Genomic DNA, 20,432 nt, shown 5'->3' with positions numbered 1-20,432 from the left:
TACTGAATCATTAACATTGACTTTCAGATTTATTCTACTGACTCAACAGGCTTTCTGGCGAGAAGGTCCTACTAGATATAAGTTAAGCAACTGGAACCGGGTGCATTTAGCATCTGATCTTACTATCCCTGAAATCAGTGGCAAACACAAATGACCTGCAATGGGTGGAAGGCTGAATGTGTAGCAATAACAAATAACCCAAACCTAGCAGTCTTTCAAAAATGCTGAAAAAGTCTCTGGGTTTTTTTGAGGAAGGTTGCAAGTGTGGTAGGAGATGAAGTTGCTGACAAGTAACAATCTTTTTCTCAGTTGGTGAGCTTATTTTGTTCCTGTCTGATTCACTGATGCTGCCGGTGTATTTTGGGTCTACAGATGTCTTAGGAGAGTCTTTTTCCTTTTACTACTCAAAATCCAGAAAACCACAAGGTTTATCCCAGAAGGATAAAAACATCACAGTCTAATATGTTTCCTCCACTGTTTTTTCAAAAATTTCCTGAAAAATTTCCTGCTACTATTAAAGAATCTGTGAGTGAAAGGGAATGTTTCTATAATTGAATGAAACAAATATATAGGTGTCAGGTGTATTAGAAGATACACAATTTTGGGCATCCAATCAGAATCTGAGACCCAAACTCTGCTATAGCTACTGTATCCCTGTCGATACAAAGTGATGCTTATGATAGAAATGTGCATATTTTCAAATGACATCAAAATACACATTTCTAACAGATGACTGCTTAAATAGATTACATATTTCTCTATATACAAAGATAATATATTTGCTGGCATACGTGTGACTAAGCAAAAAAATATATCAAAACTACAATACGCTCTAGGCTGTGATATGATCTCAAAGTTTGTTATCTTTCATACATCAATTAGGCTTTATCACCTAATAAACATAGAAGATAGTGTGATTAGTTTCTTAGAACACAACTTTAAAGCAATCTAGTTTGCAATATTTATAGGATACCATTCCACGTTACATGAAAAAGTAAATATCCTTATACTAAACAAAATAAAAAAATATAATTGCATTATGTGTTTTAGAAGCATATATGTCACGTGTTTGTGAAACCTATTTAAAACACATATTTTGGTACCATCACAATAACTCATTTCTTAATCAAAGGTTAAAAGGCTATCATTAACTGTGGGGAGAACTGTTATCTATGTTACATTTTTCCTCTAGCACATTATATATGGTTGCCTTGAAGCAGTATTGTTTGTATATTGCCTTCAATCTTGCCCAATCCTGAGTATGGAAGGATAACAAAACACAAATGTATGTACTGGCAAATGTTCACATAATAAACACAAAGAACAGATTGTTATAAAGATTGCTACATAGATTCTTTTCCTTTCCAACAGACAAGGCCAGTTACAGAACTGTCGCTCTGTGTATGACTAGCACTGGAAGAGACTAGTGGAAAAGACCAAATATTCACAATATTCAGACATTTGGTGGAAGAGAAACATGGCTGAAGCCTAAGAGAAAAGGATTCTGACCCTAAACAAAGGAGAAGAGAAACATTGTAATTGAATAAACAGAACCAAATTTTGAGGAAAAATCAGTAAAACCAGACTGTTTTACTTAGACAAAGTGAAAAGCAATTGCAACATTTTCCTAAGTCAGTTGACAGTCCCACCTTCCTTTTAAATAAAAATGAGGAAATCATAAAGAAAACAGTGGAACATTATATTCTTTCTATTTTATATAATTTTGCTGACAAGAATCTGTTTGCATATGGAAAGAGTACTTGAATTCTCTTATAGCTTACTACTTTCAAAGGGGAATAAATCTTGCTGACAAACATACTTTTGACTGCACAGATCTAGGATCAAGCTTATTAATCAATTAATGAATTCAGTGGAGATCCTAAAACTCTCAGACTATATAAAATACATCAAATATAATCTAACAGAAAGAATGTAAATTTTCTGTTGTAATTGGAGCCCGCAGTACATAATTTCCTGTTTATGTGATTTCACTGATTATTGTTCAATTTTTTTAATACAAAAAGCACTAAAATCAGGTGCATACCATCGAAATTAAAAGCTGATTGATACTGTCTCATTTAGTAATTTTCATGGGGTTTTTTTTTCTGATGTTTACAGCTCTAGTGAGATTATTTTTTTTTCAGGTAATTTCTACTAGGTCATAGCAGCTTGGAAAAAGTAAAAGAAAAGATATCTTCCTTCCAGAAAAATCTGGATAAAATCACAGCACATGATTTTGGCACAGGGATGTGTACCTGACTGTTCAATAAACTAAACTCTCCAAAAAATCATAATAACAACTGTTTCTGATAAAGATGGAACTAAATGGTGGGTTTTGTTTTTACATTTGAAGGGAACCACATTCTCAAACCTTCTGTATGTTTATTGTATGTTCCTTATACAGTAGGGTAAATAAGCCAAATTTAGAATTGTTGTACATTTGTACAAATTTTCATCTTCCATATTAAACATCCATGACTGAAAACAGACTGCTGTTTAGAGAGACTTTCTAGAATTTCTCCTTATGGAACTAAGTCATATATTGTCAAAGTTTCTGTTATTCAGAGACAAAACCAATTCCTCATGCTGATCAAGAGGCATGCCCTTGCTGCAAAGAGGCCTAATGGTATCCTGGGCTGCATCAGGCAAAGCATTGCCAATAGGTGGAGGGAGGTGTTTCTTCCGCTCTGCACGGCCCCAGAGAGGTCACACCTGGAGTGCTGTGTCCAGATATGCACTGTTCAGTACAAGAGAGACATGGACAGACTGGAGAGAGTCCAACAAGGCAGCATGAAGACAACAGACTGGAGCATTTTTCCTATGGGCAAAGGCTGGAAGAACTGAGACTGTTTAGCCTGGAGAAGAGGAGGCTCGGTAGAATCTTATTAATGTCTACATGTACATGGAGGGAGGGTGCAAAGATGCTGGAGCCAGTGGTGCCCAGTGACAGAACCAGAGGCAGTGGGCACACACTGAAAGACCAGAAATTCCCTCTGAATATCATTAAACATTTTTTACTATTTTTTACTATGACAGTAAGAGCACTGACACAGGTTGCCCAGGGAGGTTCTGGAGTCTTCCCCCCTTGGTAATATTCAGAAGCCATCTGGACATGGCACCAGGCAATTTGCCTCAGGTGAATCTGCCTGAGCAGTGGGGATGGACTACATGACCTCAGAACGTCCCTTCCACCCTCAAGTATTCTATGATTCTGCAATTTAACAGTCTCTAGAAGTATTAACATAAAAGGAAAACAAGAAACCTCACACTTAACTGGTAAAAATATTTTTTCTAAAGTGCTTTTAGTTTCTCTTATTCACTGTGGGCTTGGGAGAGTTATGTGCTTAGCATTCAACTCTGCACTAGCAGAGGGTCACTTCTGTTTTCTGAAATGAATTATGCTTTGATGAAAAAAATATGAGAAAGAAAAACTACTAACAGAAAAAAAGTAAAGATTTCCTAATTCAGCTCTTGGAACTGTGTTGCAATTCTGACCAGGACATATAAATTTCAAGTGTTTTCATTCTATAACAGTTCTGAGAATAGTACCCAAATCCTGTGAATTTCTTATGCCACTAATTTCAAGCTTAGAATTCGGATTGAGAAGAATTCTCTCCTTTCCAGGACTGAGCGCCATTGACATTAAGCTGTTGTGAATTCATTCCATAGGGAGGAATAACTCCTTTGATTTCAATGGACCATCTCGAGATTAATGCAGGTGTAAACGAGAATCGAGCATTCTTCATTTTATATCCATGCCCCAAATGATATGTATTTGGTTTTCTAAATCACACAATTATATAATCATTGAGATGGGAAAATGCTAGTAGAGTGAAAAAGGAGGACTGTTTCTTTTAAATTGAATTTTTGAGAATGTAAAATTTAAGAATATAGACAACTAGACTTGGGCAGGAATGATCCATCTGTTTGGAAATAATATCTTTATAGTGTGACAGCCTTCCTTTCCCTCAGTGAATATTAAATAGAAAAATATGATACTTTGACACAGAGATGAATGTATCAGACATCCTAATTTCTTCTCCTGTGGAGTTATTGTGACTGGAAAATACAATTTCCACATATTGAGAATTAAATCCTAACCACATATGCTTCAAAACTTTAATGAGAGACAACCTAGAAACCATATTTTCCTACCTTGTCCTTATGTTTAGCATACATTTAAAGTGAAACCCTGATACAGGGAAAAGATTTACAATTTAACTTCTGAGCCAAAGAAAAGGTAACATTCAAGAACTCTAAATTTTTATCACAAAAAGCATAATGGTTTGCTTTAGCCATGCAAAGAACGCTACAGCTTTCAATAAACTGGGAAGGAAAATAAACGTTGCATAGAAAGGGCCATTTGTCAAAATAGAGAAAATAAGAAAATTTTGAGGGATAAATAACATTTCCAAAGGGGATAACTTTAATTTTCAAGATCTCTTTTCAGGTACATATAAAATAAATTACTTCAGCTAAATATCTTCAGCATCTTCTATTTCTATGTCCAACATTGAGGAATCATCTTTACATGAGAAAAAATTTTCACTTCATCCTCATTTGTCAATATGAACAAAACCTCCATACTTTCATAGTGATTTTTTTCTTTTCTGACTTCGTTTTCTTTTTTTTTTTTTTTTTTCCTTAAATTACTAATGGCTCAACCTTGGCCACCAGTAAACTTATTCTCTTTTTTTTTCCAGATTTGTCTAAATTCAAATGGATTCAAATGGAAATACTATAATGCATGTTATATAAGGACCTGATTTCTTACCGTTGGTGCTTGTAGGACTGCTGCTAGTGATGTGGACATCAAAAGTGTTATAGCCAGGACTCCCTGGAACTGTATTTCCAGAGTCTTTGCATGATCTCAAGATGGACACTTTGCTTACCTCCACGCCTGCCCCTCTACCTGTAAAATGGAAATAATGCATGTTTTAAACAGGAAGGACTCAGATTTATTTAGGGAGAGTAAAGTCTTCCAGTAGTGTCTGTGCATCACCTGAACCCATAATCACCACGATGTGCACTACACCAGGCAAGGCAGATTGGAAAATATAATGTAGCAAATAGGGTAAAAAATTCCATCCCTCTAAATAATTATCATTCTTTTCTGTACCCTAGCAGTCAATACTTTATATTAAATAATTTAAGATCCCTGAGCGTGTTGTAATATAAATGTACATTGACAGATGTTGACTTAAACTAGATGGATGAGAAGTCAGGGAATAATTTAGGACCTAGAAATGAACAAAGGCAAGAATAACTGTATTTATACTCACAAATGTTCTGAACTGTGGTATAGATTACTTAAAAAATTACTTTTCAGCCTTAATTTCTCTGAATTTTCTCATCAGGTGCTCAACTCTCCCTTCTATCTCCGCAAAAACATTAAAACTCTACATCATTTAAAGAGCATATGAAATACCTAATCATCTTTCAGTATCATCTTACAGAGATGGATGAAACACTGCAAGACAATGATGAGTCTCTTGAAACTCTTTTGGAATTTACTGGGTTACTGCCACTCCAGAACAGACCAGTAGTCTGTCTAGTTCACTGTAGTGTCATTTCTAAAAAGAATACAAAATCATTCCGCGACAGATTGTTCCATAACTTTCACTTCATAAAGCAGTTTAAGCAGAAGAATAGCCAAGACCAATTTTCATTGGATTTGCACTTAAGCCCTGGAAATGTTACAAGTGGAAATGGTAACTCTATATTTTGAGGACAATGAGAGGAAATAGGTTTAATATGAATAAACTTCTTTGTCCCCATCAAGGCAGGATCCTTCAAAAAGTTCTTAAAAAATCTGTGGTTAAGAACTTTACTCATTCTTTATTTACCCCACGTTAGACATCTTAATTAGAAGAAATGCTGTCAGTCAGAAGTGGTGAATGTGATGGCAAGAATAATGATTATTTAAAGAGTATTTATTTTCTTTAAAAATATTTTTATTTTATTATTCCAAATATTTTATGTTTATTGTATTAATAAACATTTTTTTTTTATTCAACGATAATTTAGGCTAAGTTTTCCTATAAACTCTCTGAACTTCATTCCCAGGTGGAATGGTACAGTGTTTAATCAATACTCACCTTACTGAATCACATCTGATCTTCAAGGTCTAGGGAAGAGTTTCTTGTTGAGAGGATTACTTCTGGTGATGAACAGCATAAAACACCTGTAAGGGTTGAAACATTGTTTTAAGAAGCTGCACATAATGATTATTATAAATTGTTTGAGTGTGGGAAAAAAACCAAACAAACCACAAGAAGTGATGCACAGAAGTCTGGATTTGATCCAGAGTTATACTAAATGCTTTTTGGTTTTTCAGATCTTCTATTTCTCTCTCCTTGCACTTTTCTCACAGCTTAGACTGAGGCTGCATTTCCTTTAAATTGTATGTGCTTTACACTCCTTTGTGCATGTCAGTGGAAGTATAAAATATGAAAAAATCTATAAGAGATAAGGAGCCCTACTGGCTTGAAAAATCACAGTAGTGGTAGTCTTTGAACAATAAGAAGGGCTAATATTAAGAAAATTAGAATAAGACGCTGAAGATAAATTTCCAAAAGTTCTTCAAAACTTAATGGAAAATACATTTTGTAAAAATCAGGAGGTCAAGGGAAATCATCTTTCACTTAAAATGTTTCAAGTGGGCCTTATTTTCAAAAGCAGCACAGCAATATTTGCTAAATCCAGCTCCAGTTAAAATGTGTTCTCCAAAGATGAGCCAACTAAAATGAGTCATCATTTTTGGAAAACACATTTAGTAACTCCATCCATGAAGGCATAGAATTGGAAGCAGGAATTAACCATCTATAATACTAAAGCACATACAATACATTTTACTAGCATTTCTTTTCTGAAAGAGAAATTTAGAAGAAAATATGAGGTTCAAAGAAAAATTTTAATGCAATCTCTGAAAAAATTAAGGCTGCAAAGCTGTTTCAATTTCATATTAAAACCTGTCCCAAGAAATATGATAATTAAAGACAAATCAGTTCGGTTTTTTATTTAATGTTCCTGCTCTCAGTTTTTTAGGAAAATAAATACAAACAAAATAGAAATCTATCATTTGTTATTTGTTGATATTAAAAGAAGCAATAAATATGTGGTTCCAAAGTGATCTTTTTTACAGAATTATTTTCCCTTAGCATTTTTTCAAGAATTCCCACATATATTGAAAATCACAGAATTGTATGGAAATTTCTGTTTCTTTTCCTGCATGACTAATGCAGATAGAAGAATCAAAAGTTGCTTTGTTTCTGCCTTTTTTTGAGATACATAACTTATGTACATAGATGTTTAAAATGACAAATGATAATGTTTAAATGCTTTAATGTTTAAATGTAATTGACATGGAGGTTTTATGGTCAGAAAGATTTAAGGAATAGATATTTATATAAATGAACATTCAAAAATGTGTGAGAAACAATTGACAAAATTTAGATATATATTTAAAAATAAACTAGATTTTAGATATTAGAAAATATGTACTTTTAGAGAGATCGATGCAGATTGAACTCAACAGTTTAGGATTTTCTGTTTGTTTGTAGGCAGAGCAACGTTGGCATTGTTCCTATTAAATTAATGTGTTTAAGATCAGAAATTCTTATTGTTCACAAAAGAACTTGCACTTGCTGAAATTCTTCAATGTAAAATTTTCTGAGCAATATCAGAGCATCACAGAACCTGACTTTATTATATGAACAAGATCTCTAAGAGATATTTTAAAAGGTGCTTAAACATGTGGATTTAGAAAATTCTGTGATTTACAGATTTTGTCTACATGCACTACTCAGCTAACTCCCATATGTCTTCATCTTTAGAAGCCTTCCAGAAAAGAATACTATTTTTTTGTTTGTTAATATAACAGAAATTAATAGGTGCTAAATGTTTAAGGTCCATGTGTAACCTTTAAGGGGTAAGGAGTATATCTTACAGGTAGTCAGCATCATCCAGGTCAGTTTAATCATACCGATATTGATGACTATCCCATTTTTGGAAAGACTTAATTTCTATTCCTTATTTCTTTTGGGCAGAAGAAAACGAGCAGCTTGTCACTATGGTATTAGGTGGGAGGCAGTACATGGCAAGATATGAGTCAGTCATTAAGCCTGCTGGTCAGTTAAAAAACCCCTAAAAACTCAAAACAAGCTGCAGCTTGTCATAGTTACTGGGGCAATTCTATGCAGAGAGAATATGCATTAGGCAATTTATTCACAGATGGGAATTTATTTCCAGAATATGCTAATACTAAGACAGGGAAAACATTTGACATACCTCTTCTGTACCTTGCTGCAAAAAACTTCAAATACCTGCGTTTTACACATTCCCACTTCAGCAAAGTGATTGATATTTTCTCTGGGCTAGTTCTGTATTATATCCATGCCCATCCTTGGGATTTTATTCTCTAAAGTATTTAAGTGGGATATTTATAGGGCAACTATGCTGATGAAGACCTTATATGCTAAGCTCTAGAATGACAAGAATTTCTGCTTTGGTTAAATGAGAGCAAGTATATAAATATATCTCAACCCTTTGTCACAAAAGTGTGTGGGAGAGGCACATTAGGCAAGGTGCTAGAAGTGAGGGAAGCTCTAACTACTTGCAGCTATGACACATTATTATTCATTGCATAGCATGTCACTCAGACTGTCATAATGCACAGCAGAGAGCATGCACATTATCAGTGCTGAACAGCACTGACAGGGGCTGCAGAAGCACAGGTCATTTGGGGAAAATACCTCTGTAACAATCCAGGCACAAGTTTACTGCTCTTTGTGAAACGGATCTGGCAACACAAGCAAGGGGATCATCAACTGGTTACTAACAATCAACAAAATTCATCCATTGCAAATGGAGACATATCTAAAAGGGCTTCCTGAGGTGGAGTTAGAATTCTGTATGCAAAGTAGTCACTAAATATCCAGTGATATATATCAATTGTGGAGAAAGTGATCTGAACAAAGAACAGGTCAAATGCTCAAATAGTTGCATGGGTACAAATGTCAGCACAGTGCTTTGCACTGAGGAAAAAAGGTTAATAAAGAGAAGGTAGAATCTGCAGGGTTAGAGAAAGCACAAATAGAAAAGCCTAAAATCACTCAGGAAGAATGAAAAGAGCAAAGTAAGGAAATCAGATATAAGCATCAGGTTCAAAAACATAAATACAAATACACAAAACAAATTATTCAATTAGACAAAGAAGGCAGTCTGAATTTCTTGAATAAGAAATTATCAAGTTATAGATATAAAAAAATCAAACTCAATTTTTATGTATTTGAAAATTAGCTTTTATTAACAGAAATCTGTCAAATTTTTTCTGACAAAAAATTGCTTCCTTGAATATTTGCAGACAATGAAATCACAATGTGCAAGTTTATTTTCCAGGCCCATCTTTAAAATTATTGCAATATTGAGATAACTTCATCAATTTTCCTGCTTCTTTCTGCTTTCTTTCCCCACATACAGTAGCGGTCTCTGTTTAGGGATTTTGGTTTTGCTTGACTTTAAAGTCAGGCTTTAGCAGAAATTCAGAGAATCCTCAAACAGTCTTACCAGGTCAGAAAACATTACTGTAATGATATTGCAACCAACCCTTCATGAGACTTTCAGGCAGCTAGTATCAGCACTTCCAAACCTAATCTATACTTCACTCATGATATTTATTTTAGAACACATTTGATAATATGATAAAATCACACAGTAATTTTCCTTGTTAGACCATGAGTTTGAGTATTAATGACTGAGGCGCAGAGCATTTCCTGGGAAACTACTAAGAGGAACTAATTATCATGCTCGCCTATCAAGAATGTCAATTATTTAGTAACAATATAGTATTTATCTATCTATAAAACCTTGTAAACGTATTACCTTTCAATGAACAAAACACCCACATGTTAAGTTGTATTGATGCAGGTCTTTTCATTGCAGTGTGTCTACAATTCATGTATAGGAATCATCTCACATACCTATAAAATGCACCAGCCTCAAAACTTCTAGTAGGTGTTTTGCAGCAGAACCACACAGAACATACACATCAAGAGCAAGAATTGGGATTTGTGTTCAATTTCTTTCAAAACTTTAGTAGGTAAAAGACAATAATGTCACCATCATGTCACCATCACTTTTTAGCATTATTCCAAAGACAATGATGTCAAAGGACCTGAACAAAACTTTCTAACTTGATCAGGAGTTTAATGGTCTAAGCATTACAAAACATGTTCCTTATTGTGTGACCATTTCCTAACTCACTGAACAATTTGAGAACAGTAAGCAAGCAATTTAGAACAACATGGCTGAGGGCAAAGGCGATATGGGAAGGTCAGGGTGAATATAAAAATGTAAACTAGAAAGGATTTATGTATTCATATCTTCATTAAAAAGTCAATTTCTTTCAATAAGCACTGCACCATGTATAATTAATTTTTCATATGGTTCACAATTGTTTTCTGACAGCTTCTGCCAAATTTTTTATAAAAACTACCTCATCTTTACACTTTTTATTGAACAACCAAGGAAGTTAAAGACAAAGAAGAGAGGAAAGATACTGTTGCAGAATGTAATGCTCTTCCTAGAACATTCTTGGTCTGGGTTTTGTTGGTGTTCTCTTTTGTTTTGTAGTTAGTTTGTTGTTTTTTTTTTTTTTTTCCATTAATATTTACAAGGGACAAATTAAATTACAGAGTCATAATTTTGGCAGGGAAGGCGTCATCCAGTCCAGTGTCCTGCTTAAAAATATATCTGATTAAAGCAAGAATCTCAAGGCACATCCAGCAGAGACAGACAGCACCTACAAGAGCCCACAATCTCGCTGGCATATTTTACCGGCTTTCTAACCACCCCAGAGTTTTAGGGCTTTTTCCTCTATTACTAATATGAAAACTGGAAGCTACAGTGAGAGAAGAACTGCTGAGAATGTTGCCTATGCTGTCCTGGGAACTGAATTCACCATTGCAATGCTGGTAATCAATGTCTATTGAATGGGAACATACTGCGTGATCTCAGAGGAGTAAGTAGCACCCGCTCTGCTAATCTATGCACTAGAAATGTTTAACAAGGAACAAAATATTATACTTTCAAATGTTAAATAAAACTATTGAAAAGGCAACCTTAAAACCAGAAGAGTGGGATCAAGGAATAAAGAATGAAGAGAGAGCACCTGTATCTCCAGTACCTCAACAAGTTTATCAGCTAAAGAAGTGATGATCTTTATGCAAATTTGTCAGCAGGGAACTGTGGGACATCTGGTTTGATTCTCTGAGTTTTATCAATATCCTGCTGTTCCTTGTGATACTTTGGTGTCCTGGACATATTCACTATTGAAAATAAAGTTAGAAGGAATTATCCAACATAAAAATGTTAATCTCAAATCCCAGTCTTTCAAATACACAAAGTATAACTGGTACAGTATAACTTTTACCCAAGTGTATCAGAAGAAGCTGTATTTTCCATTTCAAATTACACTGGATCATTCCAGATGAAACTGGCCTAATTTAGTCTACATAAATTTATACTATTATTGGATATGGCATATGTTTCTGAATTATTAGAAGTCAGACTAAAAAGACATTTCATGAAAGACAAAATGCAGCAAGTTTTAAAATCTTGATAAAAAGTATATAAAGGTTTTTCTAATACACTGATATGTAAGCTTAAAGTAAAATATTTAACTGAAATAAAATCATATATAATACAAGATTTAGTCATAGGTGATTTTTGGATATGAATATACTAAGAAAGAGATTTACTGAGATTATAAAAAGATCCTGCTTTTGAATGATACTGGAAAAAACTGTGAATGCATAAGACAGTTTGTGGTCAAACATGGTACATGTTCATTGAAACGGGAGGCCAAATGTGCACCAAGGATTTATTCTCAGACATTTCTAAAGATTAGAAAGATTTCCTACTGGACCTGCTCAAGCAAGTATACACAATGACTTTGTCAGAATTACTATCATAAGAAAAGCTGAATTGCAGGGCCAAAGGTTGGACTTCAATGACCCCTGTGGGTCCCTTCCAACTCTGAATATTCTATGATTCTATATTATTTATCCACCTATATAAAGTGACTGTCAGCTATTCTTGTTTTATAATACATACATATGTGTATATACATATACTTATTTTTTCTGCCCCATACAAGCAGAGTAAAAATAATTTTGTGTGCAAATATAGCTGTATATATTAACTTAGAGAAAATAACTTGGCGATACTGATAAAATTTAACAGATATCATATGAGGATAGAGAAAAATAAATTATCAGAATACATGAAAAATCAACTAGGGATCAGCATATAAGTCCAGTTTTTTCCTGACAACTGTCATTCTTATGCCAAAGTTCAGACAAGCAATGGAGATGTCTCACTGCCAGTCTTCCTCTGCTGCCTGCCAGCACTATCAAAGCATCAAGGCCTCTGAAACAAAACCAGCTGATGAAAAAACTAGAGCAAAAGGAGATGAAATTTTTTCCTTATTATCTCATTACCTGCTTACAACAACTGTGTATTGTAAAGGAGATTTATGTAACACAGTTTCATCAAGGAACTTACCCTGTACAGATTTCGATAAAGGGGAGACTGAAGCAGCAGAATTCACTTCTGGCTATGGATACCTTTCTTCATGTATATAAGATATGACAGCAGACTTGTGAAAGACTATCTGGGAGATTGCAGAGAGATGTTTTCACCTATGTCTACTGGTTTTCATATGAATTATACTAAATAGGTTATTTAAAGAGTTAGGATGCGTTGTCAACAACTCTTAAAATATCTGTTAGTAATAATAAAAAAATTAATATGAAGTCTTAAAAAAAAGCAAGAGTGATTGCTTTTGTTTATTCCTCAAAAATAAAAATTATAACTGTAAAAGACAGTTATAATAGACAGTTATAAAACCCCTGTATCTCCTCCAGAACACAGCTGATAGAAGAAAATAAGACTAACTTGCACACTTATTATTATAAATCATTCTTGGCACCTGTATGAGTTAAAGCAAAAATGTAGCTTAATTTACAGCAACAGAAGAAAACTGGAGGAGTGGTGGAAAAAAAAATTACTAGCTCTAAGAATATGTAGCCACAATTTCTTCAAACTGCACATTAACCTTGATTGTGATTCTAGTTCCAAAATGTTCAAATCACCAAAGAGAAATAAACTTGTATGTTCCCCATTCCAGGTAAATTCAACAATACATGAGTCAACTCTTGATTTTCTCCTTGCCTTCAATAACCACTCTAATAATACTCAAATCTGTTGCTATGTCACTTCACAGAAAAAAGTGGTTGCACACAGATTTTTCCAAACATTTGTATTTGTATGACCTTAAATTAAAACCCACATATTTTATGCCTGCATTTTTCAGGCTTATTTTAAATCCTGATACGTGCAAATCAATTCAACCTTGAATAATTCTCAAGCTACTAGAAAAGTACAAGACAAAATGAAGAAATTCTAATGTCACTTGAATTTGCCACAAATAGCCACCTTGCCACTAGAATTGGAGTAAAACCTTTGATTTTCACACATCTACTTGTCGGACTTGCCATGCTTTAATTGTCTATATGAAGTAAGTTACAGGGGGAAAAAATCAATTAATTTCCCTTAGCAAAAATTTCAGAATATTTAGCTCAGCGTGATTTTGTGATATTCTTGCAGTTACTTCTCATGGACTGACTCCCACATAACCATAAACAGTATGTTTACCTCTTGAAAGTCACTTCCATAATTTTAAGCCACCAGTTAAATTAATTTATTATATTTTCTGTTTGAGGAAAACAACTCATTTCTGCAATCTATGGGAAAATCACTGCTGTTTTGTATTCTGAAAGTCTGAAGACAGGCTGTAAATACTAGAAATATATTATGAATATTTTCAAGTGCAAACCAGTCTGTTTGCCATTTCTAAACAAAGAACAGGTTCATACTTTGAATACCAATACCAAAGATACAATAAAATTTATAAATAAAGTAATTTTATGAGGTTTGAATGTTAAAATAAACTTTACCTTGAATCTAGAAGCCCTCTATCCTTTTTTTATATTTAGAAAATTAATTCCTTCAAGCAGGTAATTTTTTTAGTATTCTACCTTCTCTCACAAGGTAGGTTGTCATCCTTTTTGATGAGCACTCTACATTTCTTAGGAAGAATTTAGTAATAGATATTCTACTACCTTATGGTCCAATATTTCAGTGTCTATATTAGAATGAGATTTCCAATAACAACATGGAAAAATGTGGTACAGTATAAACCCATATCCTACAGAAACAAACATATCCTGCCCACATTTAGCATGGATTGCCCTTGTTTGCAACAACTTCTCATGTGCTGAAAACTTTTATTTTTACGCCACTTCCATACCTCATTCTTCTCTTCTTTTCAATGTCACTTGTTTCAGTTCTTTCTGAAATGCCAGTTTTTGTAGACCTTCTTTCTCCTTATTGCCAAGATATGTAATAGCTCCTTTTTGAAGCTGAATTTCAAATTCCATTAAAGTCCTCAGAAATCCAAAGGCAAAACACTGCATACAAGATCAAACAATGTGCCTTTTGTTCTGAAATTATTTTTTCAAAATTGGTTTTAATAGAAAGAAAATGAGAGAAAATTTTAATTTATTTTGACACGAGTATACTTTTTCTTTTTGATTTTGAATTTAAAAGGATTAGCTGGAAGATCATACACATGTATGCACTCATAATTTTTGTCTTTCAAAATGAAGAAGTTTTACACAAACTCAAAGGTTAAAATGCAAACTCTTTAAATAACCTCAAAATCCTAATTATTAACAGATACACAACCTGCCCTTAGGAAATAACTTGTTCATATAAAATTGTTTTGCCAAGATTGCCATGTACACATTTAAAAACTACTTGTGAAGATGTCAATCAGTTTATAAGTGTTTTGTCCATATCATCAAGTACTTCTGGGTTATTTTCTATATCATATTCTTCATTGCTTTGCGAGATTCAGTGTTAAGTGACACCCAAATCATTCTAGTAGCACAACTATTATTTTGTTATTCAGATGGTTCTGTCTGTACTTAACATTTTGATTTTTCATCCACTTTTTCTTTGTCTGGTTTCCATTAATTTTTCCCATCTGAAGCTTCTGTATTAAACACAGTACTGTGTCTTAGAAGGATGAAAGACCACATACCACTTTAATCACACTTGCTTAAATTCACATAATCTGAACAATCCATTCCAGATACCCATATTTCTAGATATTTGTAATTTAGATCAGCAATTTAGGACAGAGAGAAAAAAAACCAATAAATATTACAGCAAAAAATGAAGATGGAAAAATGTCACAGTATGTGACTCAGAGAGATGATTTTCAGCTGTTCCTTCTACATTTGAAATGAGACAAAGTTGATGCATGACAAAGTACAAACAACCATTGCATGCAACGATGTCTCTGTCATTCCCATGAAAATGTCTGTGTGGGTTTTATTAAGAGAGAAAAACTGCCCTCTGAAAATATCTTTAAGTATATTGATGGTTTTAATAAGAGCATTAGTGCTGAGTATCATCCTACAGTGCTTTTCAGCACTTACAATACATGACTTTTTTAATCTTAAATAGTAAGAAGACCACATACTCTCTGTAACTGAATTTTAATGAGTAATATGTCTCTGGAGAGAAAGTGAAAAATAAAAATTCTGTTACTCAGCTCTTCACATCATCACTGATCATAAAACAACTCAAAAATCTGCATGTAATATGTAGGCCATACCATCTGAATAGGCATATATAGAAAAATTATTTGTCACACTGACACTTTGATATTTTTGGTGAGGGAGGCCACATCTCTATACAGGACTGAAGTCGAATCGGTTTTCTATTTTACAGATTTCTTTTAAGAATTAATTAATGAAAACAAGTGTTCTTGTAAATTTAACCATTCTAGGCTGTTCTGGGATGTTACAAAAAGATTCTGATGTGTGCACTTGCTGAGTGCTTGACAGAAGAAGGAAGCAAGGAGTACTTCCCAAAAAAAAGCACAGAGGAAAATAATTCTAAATATCTTATGTTCTATGCAATTCTCAAATCCACTAGGTTTTAAACAGAAAATTTTAGTACCTACAATTCTAATCAATAAATTAATTGCAAAATAATTGAGTTCATCTCAATGACTTTTTTGAATAATATTTCCAACCGGCAGTTAAAATTTTGTAAGTGGCAAGTCATAAATCAAAGGTCAAACAGGGTCTTGAGAGCTCTGGTATTCAAAAATACCCCACAGCTTTGCATCCAAGGCTTGCATTAGGAAACCCCTCAGTGTCCTACTAAATCCCAGATTTCTTGAACTCCTTGAATGAATCATTTAGCCTTGTTCAGGTTCAGTCCCTTCTCCTGTCGATGGACTTTCAACTGTAAATAAATTCTTTAAGGATTCCTGTTTCTTCAGTCAATGCAGTGATGTTAACATGACAGAGGCTTTTTAACTATGAAGGAAAGCTTTTCTTCTGCAATTAGAAACCTTATTCTAAGCTTTACATTTTCTCGCATTTTATATACAATTAAACTAATTCACTGCAGAGTTTTAATACTGTGTGAGTCACGCCTAATTGCAAATGTACACTCACTTTTGGAAAATCTAGTCCAAACACGAAGAGATACTTATGTTCATAGCAGCTCTGTTTCATATTGAAAATTATTTATAGGGAAAATATTCACATTAGCTGCATTTCCACATCCAAAAATCCCCAAACACCAATAATCCCATCCACCCTCTCCAAAAAAAAGCCAAACAAAAAAACTCCAAACATAAAAGCCAAAACAACTAAAAAAAAACAAATCAAAGAGCCCCCCACAATCCTTAGGAGGATAATTAATTATCTCAGTGAAAGGCACTTAGATTCAGAAGTTCTAAAAAATTTTGCATGAGAATTTTCTAATTCTCTAGTTTTAGGATGATCTGCTTTTTCTTTAATTTGAACACCACAGTAATGAAGACAACTGTCTGCCATGTACTGAAGACAGCTGTATGCTGAACACAGTTTGTATTTCAGTAACCACACACTACTCCTACTGTCAAAGATGCTAATTCATAAAGATATATACAGTACAAAACACAGTGGTGTAGAAACTTCCCAGAAGGCCTAGCAACCACTTACAAACCACTTAACTTTTACCTGGGAATTTAAAATAGTCTATGGCTCCTGTGTGAAGCTTTGCACGGTGACAACTTCATCTGCTAAGATAAAGCAGACCTCCTATAGATGAGTTAGCAGCAAGTTCTATGTAGAATAATTCCTATATCCCAGTGATAAAGTGTACATCAACTAATTACAGTCTGATACTTACTGACCACACCTAGAACATCTCATTAGGCAAGGGATGTTCAGATCTTTCAGAATCATCTCTCTGAAGCTCTACATCAGACAGGTCCTAATCACCTAACTTACAGGACACTTTTCTGATCTTGCACATACATTGCTGTTTATCAGAAGTACAGTTTTTCAACTTCACTGTAGTATGACAAGAAGAATAAATGAATAAACACCCACTAAATCTCACTATGGAACCGTTAACTCCCCACAGCCTTCAACATTTCAGCAACTAAGTTAGAAAGCCAAATTTACCACCTTACCATGCAATAATTTCACTCTTCAACCCCTATGAAAACAATCCCTAATTCGACAAAATAGGCAGTGATAAGCTTGGGGGGCAGAAAAATCAAGTAAGTTGTTAATGAAATTTTATTATTTAACTTAATCTATTAACTGGATAACTTGAGACATTTTTATTTTCTTCTTTAATTAAGAAATATTATGTTCCATACCATGAAGAGATTATTATTTAAAACAGTACTGCTTATGAAAATAATAGATCTGAAACTCCATTGTTTTAAGAAAAGTCTGAGGCAATTTCACTATGAAATTGCTGAAATATTCCAGGGGATCTAAATACTGAATTGACAAATCCAGTGGCCTTCATGAACAGCTACCTGAAATATCTTATGTCCAGTAAAGTTTCTTTAGTGAGTTACGTTGACATGCTTTCTATTTTACTAATTAGTTGATGGATAGCAGGAAAAACAGTAAATAGCAGCGGAAGAAAGTAAAGAAATTTCTACATTTACAGAGGCAAAAAAAAAAGGCAACAAATTCTGGCAAAAGCTGTAATGAAACTTAGCATGAAGTTACAGATGAAAAGCTAAAGGTATTTTTTTCTATTCAGTATTCAAAAAATCAGTCAGCATTAAAACTCAATTCTTGTTGCTGCATCTGCATGCATAAGAGTGAACATGATTTTTTTAAACTTTGTGAAATCTATCTCAGCAACCATTAATAATAACTACTAGGCATATTTATTTGGGATCACCGGGTCACAAAGGACATGATAAACATAGTGACACATTCTTGGCATGACTGAGAAATGAGTTTTGGCCTGGCTGAGGTCTCCCATATGTGTCCCGTAAGCCCAGCTAATGAGGCAGGACAATGATTAAACTTGGACGAATTAATATGACATGAATAGGAGAATCCACAGATGCAGTGACAGAGATGAAAGTAGGTCACATTCTCACAATTTAAATAGAAACAGTCTAGACAGCATTAGCATGAGCCTCGTAAGACTTGTACTGAAACCCTCAGCACAAATGTGCGACATCTACTATGGCTGATGATAAATATAAGAATAAAAAGCTAAGAAAAAAAGAAAAACTGCTTTGGCATTAGCTGTCATTCAGTGGATTGAAAATATTTACAGCATATCCAATAAATAGGATAAAAAACAACCAATATTACAATTATTTTGAGGTGATTTCCTTTCAAATGCTGGTGACTGCAACAAAAAAATATACATCTCCCTGTTATTTTACAGGAGTATTGAAAAGGCTTGTTTTCTCTAAATCTATTGGCAGAACACACAATTTTAAAAAACAAAAAACCCTCAAATAGCCCACCATAAAAGCTGTTGTATAAAACAGTAAGAGTTCCTTGTTCATTCTTTCCCTTCACCTTTACTCTTTGCTCTTTTTAAGAGGATAGAATGGTAATGTGGAATGGACACGTGAAGCAGCAATGACATGATGAAGACAAACAACTGAATGCCTAACATGATAAACGGAGATAGGAAAAATGTTCTCTGTTTAAATAAATGGAATAATAATGTTCACACAAAAATAACAACTGTTGATTATCATTCAACTCTTATATAATACATGGTGTGACCAGTTCCCAGGTGAAGCTTCTATTTAAAATTTTTTATACCTTAGAAACTTGTTCTGTGTTGTGCACATTCCTCTACCATGAAATGGAACGATGCAACAACCAAATAATTTTCAAAGTCATGGATGTTTTGTAATGTGTTGTAATGAGAGGATATTTTTTTCAGTAATAAACAGGTCATCTTTTTAGTGCCTGCTTGATCCGTGGCCCAATAATAGAAGTACTTACTAACAAAAAGATGCTTTTCAAATTGCATTACCTTCTACAAGAAAAGGTATTAAGCTTCATTTTACAGTCACGTTGCCATTTTGGATAGCCATATTCCACCAAAAACTGTACTAGGCTACCCCAACTTTATTTTTATCACTCCAACATTTTTATAAGAAAAATAAGATAAAGTGTATTGGTTCATTCGAATATAATATTGGTAATATTCACATTTTTTAGCATTTGTCCTTGATTTTTACATCTTCAAAAAATGTAAGTCTGTGTACCTTATCTATATTAGGTGGGTACAGAAGTACCACAGGACTCAAATCTTTAGTATATAAGCAAAAGAATATACTGGAATCATACAGCTTTGTGTAATTTAATCTAAACACATGCGTATTTCAAATAGGTTTTAAGCAAACCCATATTTTACATATATGAAAAAGTATTCATTTACCCACCAATTAAGTTCTATGGCTGTTTTAAGCACAGAATAGATAAATTTTCCCATCATTTCCAAATAAAAAGTTATGCTGTTTTCCAAGATGTAGAAGCCCCTTTGTGACACAGTTAAGAAAAAAAAATTCTAAATGGCAAAGAGAAATATTTCAGTTTAGAAACAAGGTAAATGCTCCTGTTTTAACATTTAGGATTTTTTTTCTGAGAACTATCATTAGAAAGGTAACAGTAAGAATTTGCCTGTTTTTTTTGTTTTTTTTTTTTTTCCAAAATTCATATTGTTTCTTATTGGAAATCTATTCAGTGCATTTAGCCAAGTACATGTATATATACCAGCTTTTCATTACTGCTGTTAACTATTCTTTCAAGACACATGCATAGTTTTGGTTTTCACAACTACAAGCATGGAAGCAGCAAGACTCAAATGTGGCAAAAAAATTATGCCATAAATCTTATGTCTTGAATATCTCAAGATGCAATACAGAGATAAGTGATGTCTTCAAACCCTCCTTGGGCCAGGAGAGCCTAAATGACTTGGAGAGTTCTAAGAAGTAGACTGACCTTATGATACACATC

At 33.7% G+C, this 20,432-nt stretch overlaps 1 protein-coding gene across 4 annotated transcripts in view; it reads right to left on the bottom strand.

The window, feature by feature from the left end:
* LRRC4C (leucine rich repeat containing 4C) overlaps positions 1-20,432 on the bottom strand; it is a 486,647-nt gene that overhangs the window by 93,140 nt on the left and 373,075 nt on the right. For 3 of the 4 annotated variants that reach the window (XM_068193738.1, XM_068193739.1, XM_068193735.1), the window contains one exon: positions 4,775-4,912. The gene's annotated coding sequence lies outside the window, so the exon portion shown is untranslated. Of the gene's footprint in view, positions 1-4,774; positions 4,913-6,098; positions 6,244-20,432 lie in introns of those variants that run through there. The other variant, XM_068193736.1, reaches the window with a different exon arrangement.

Source organism: Anomalospiza imberbis, chromosome 6 (genome assembly GCF_031753505.1).
Source record: "Anomalospiza imberbis isolate Cuckoo-Finch-1a 21T00152 chromosome 6, ASM3175350v1, whole genome shotgun sequence".
NCBI lineage: Eukaryota > Metazoa > Chordata > Aves > Passeriformes > Viduidae > Anomalospiza > Anomalospiza imberbis.
The sequence above is the reverse complement of the archived record's forward strand: the minus strand, read 5'-3'. Positions and strand labels throughout refer to the sequence as shown.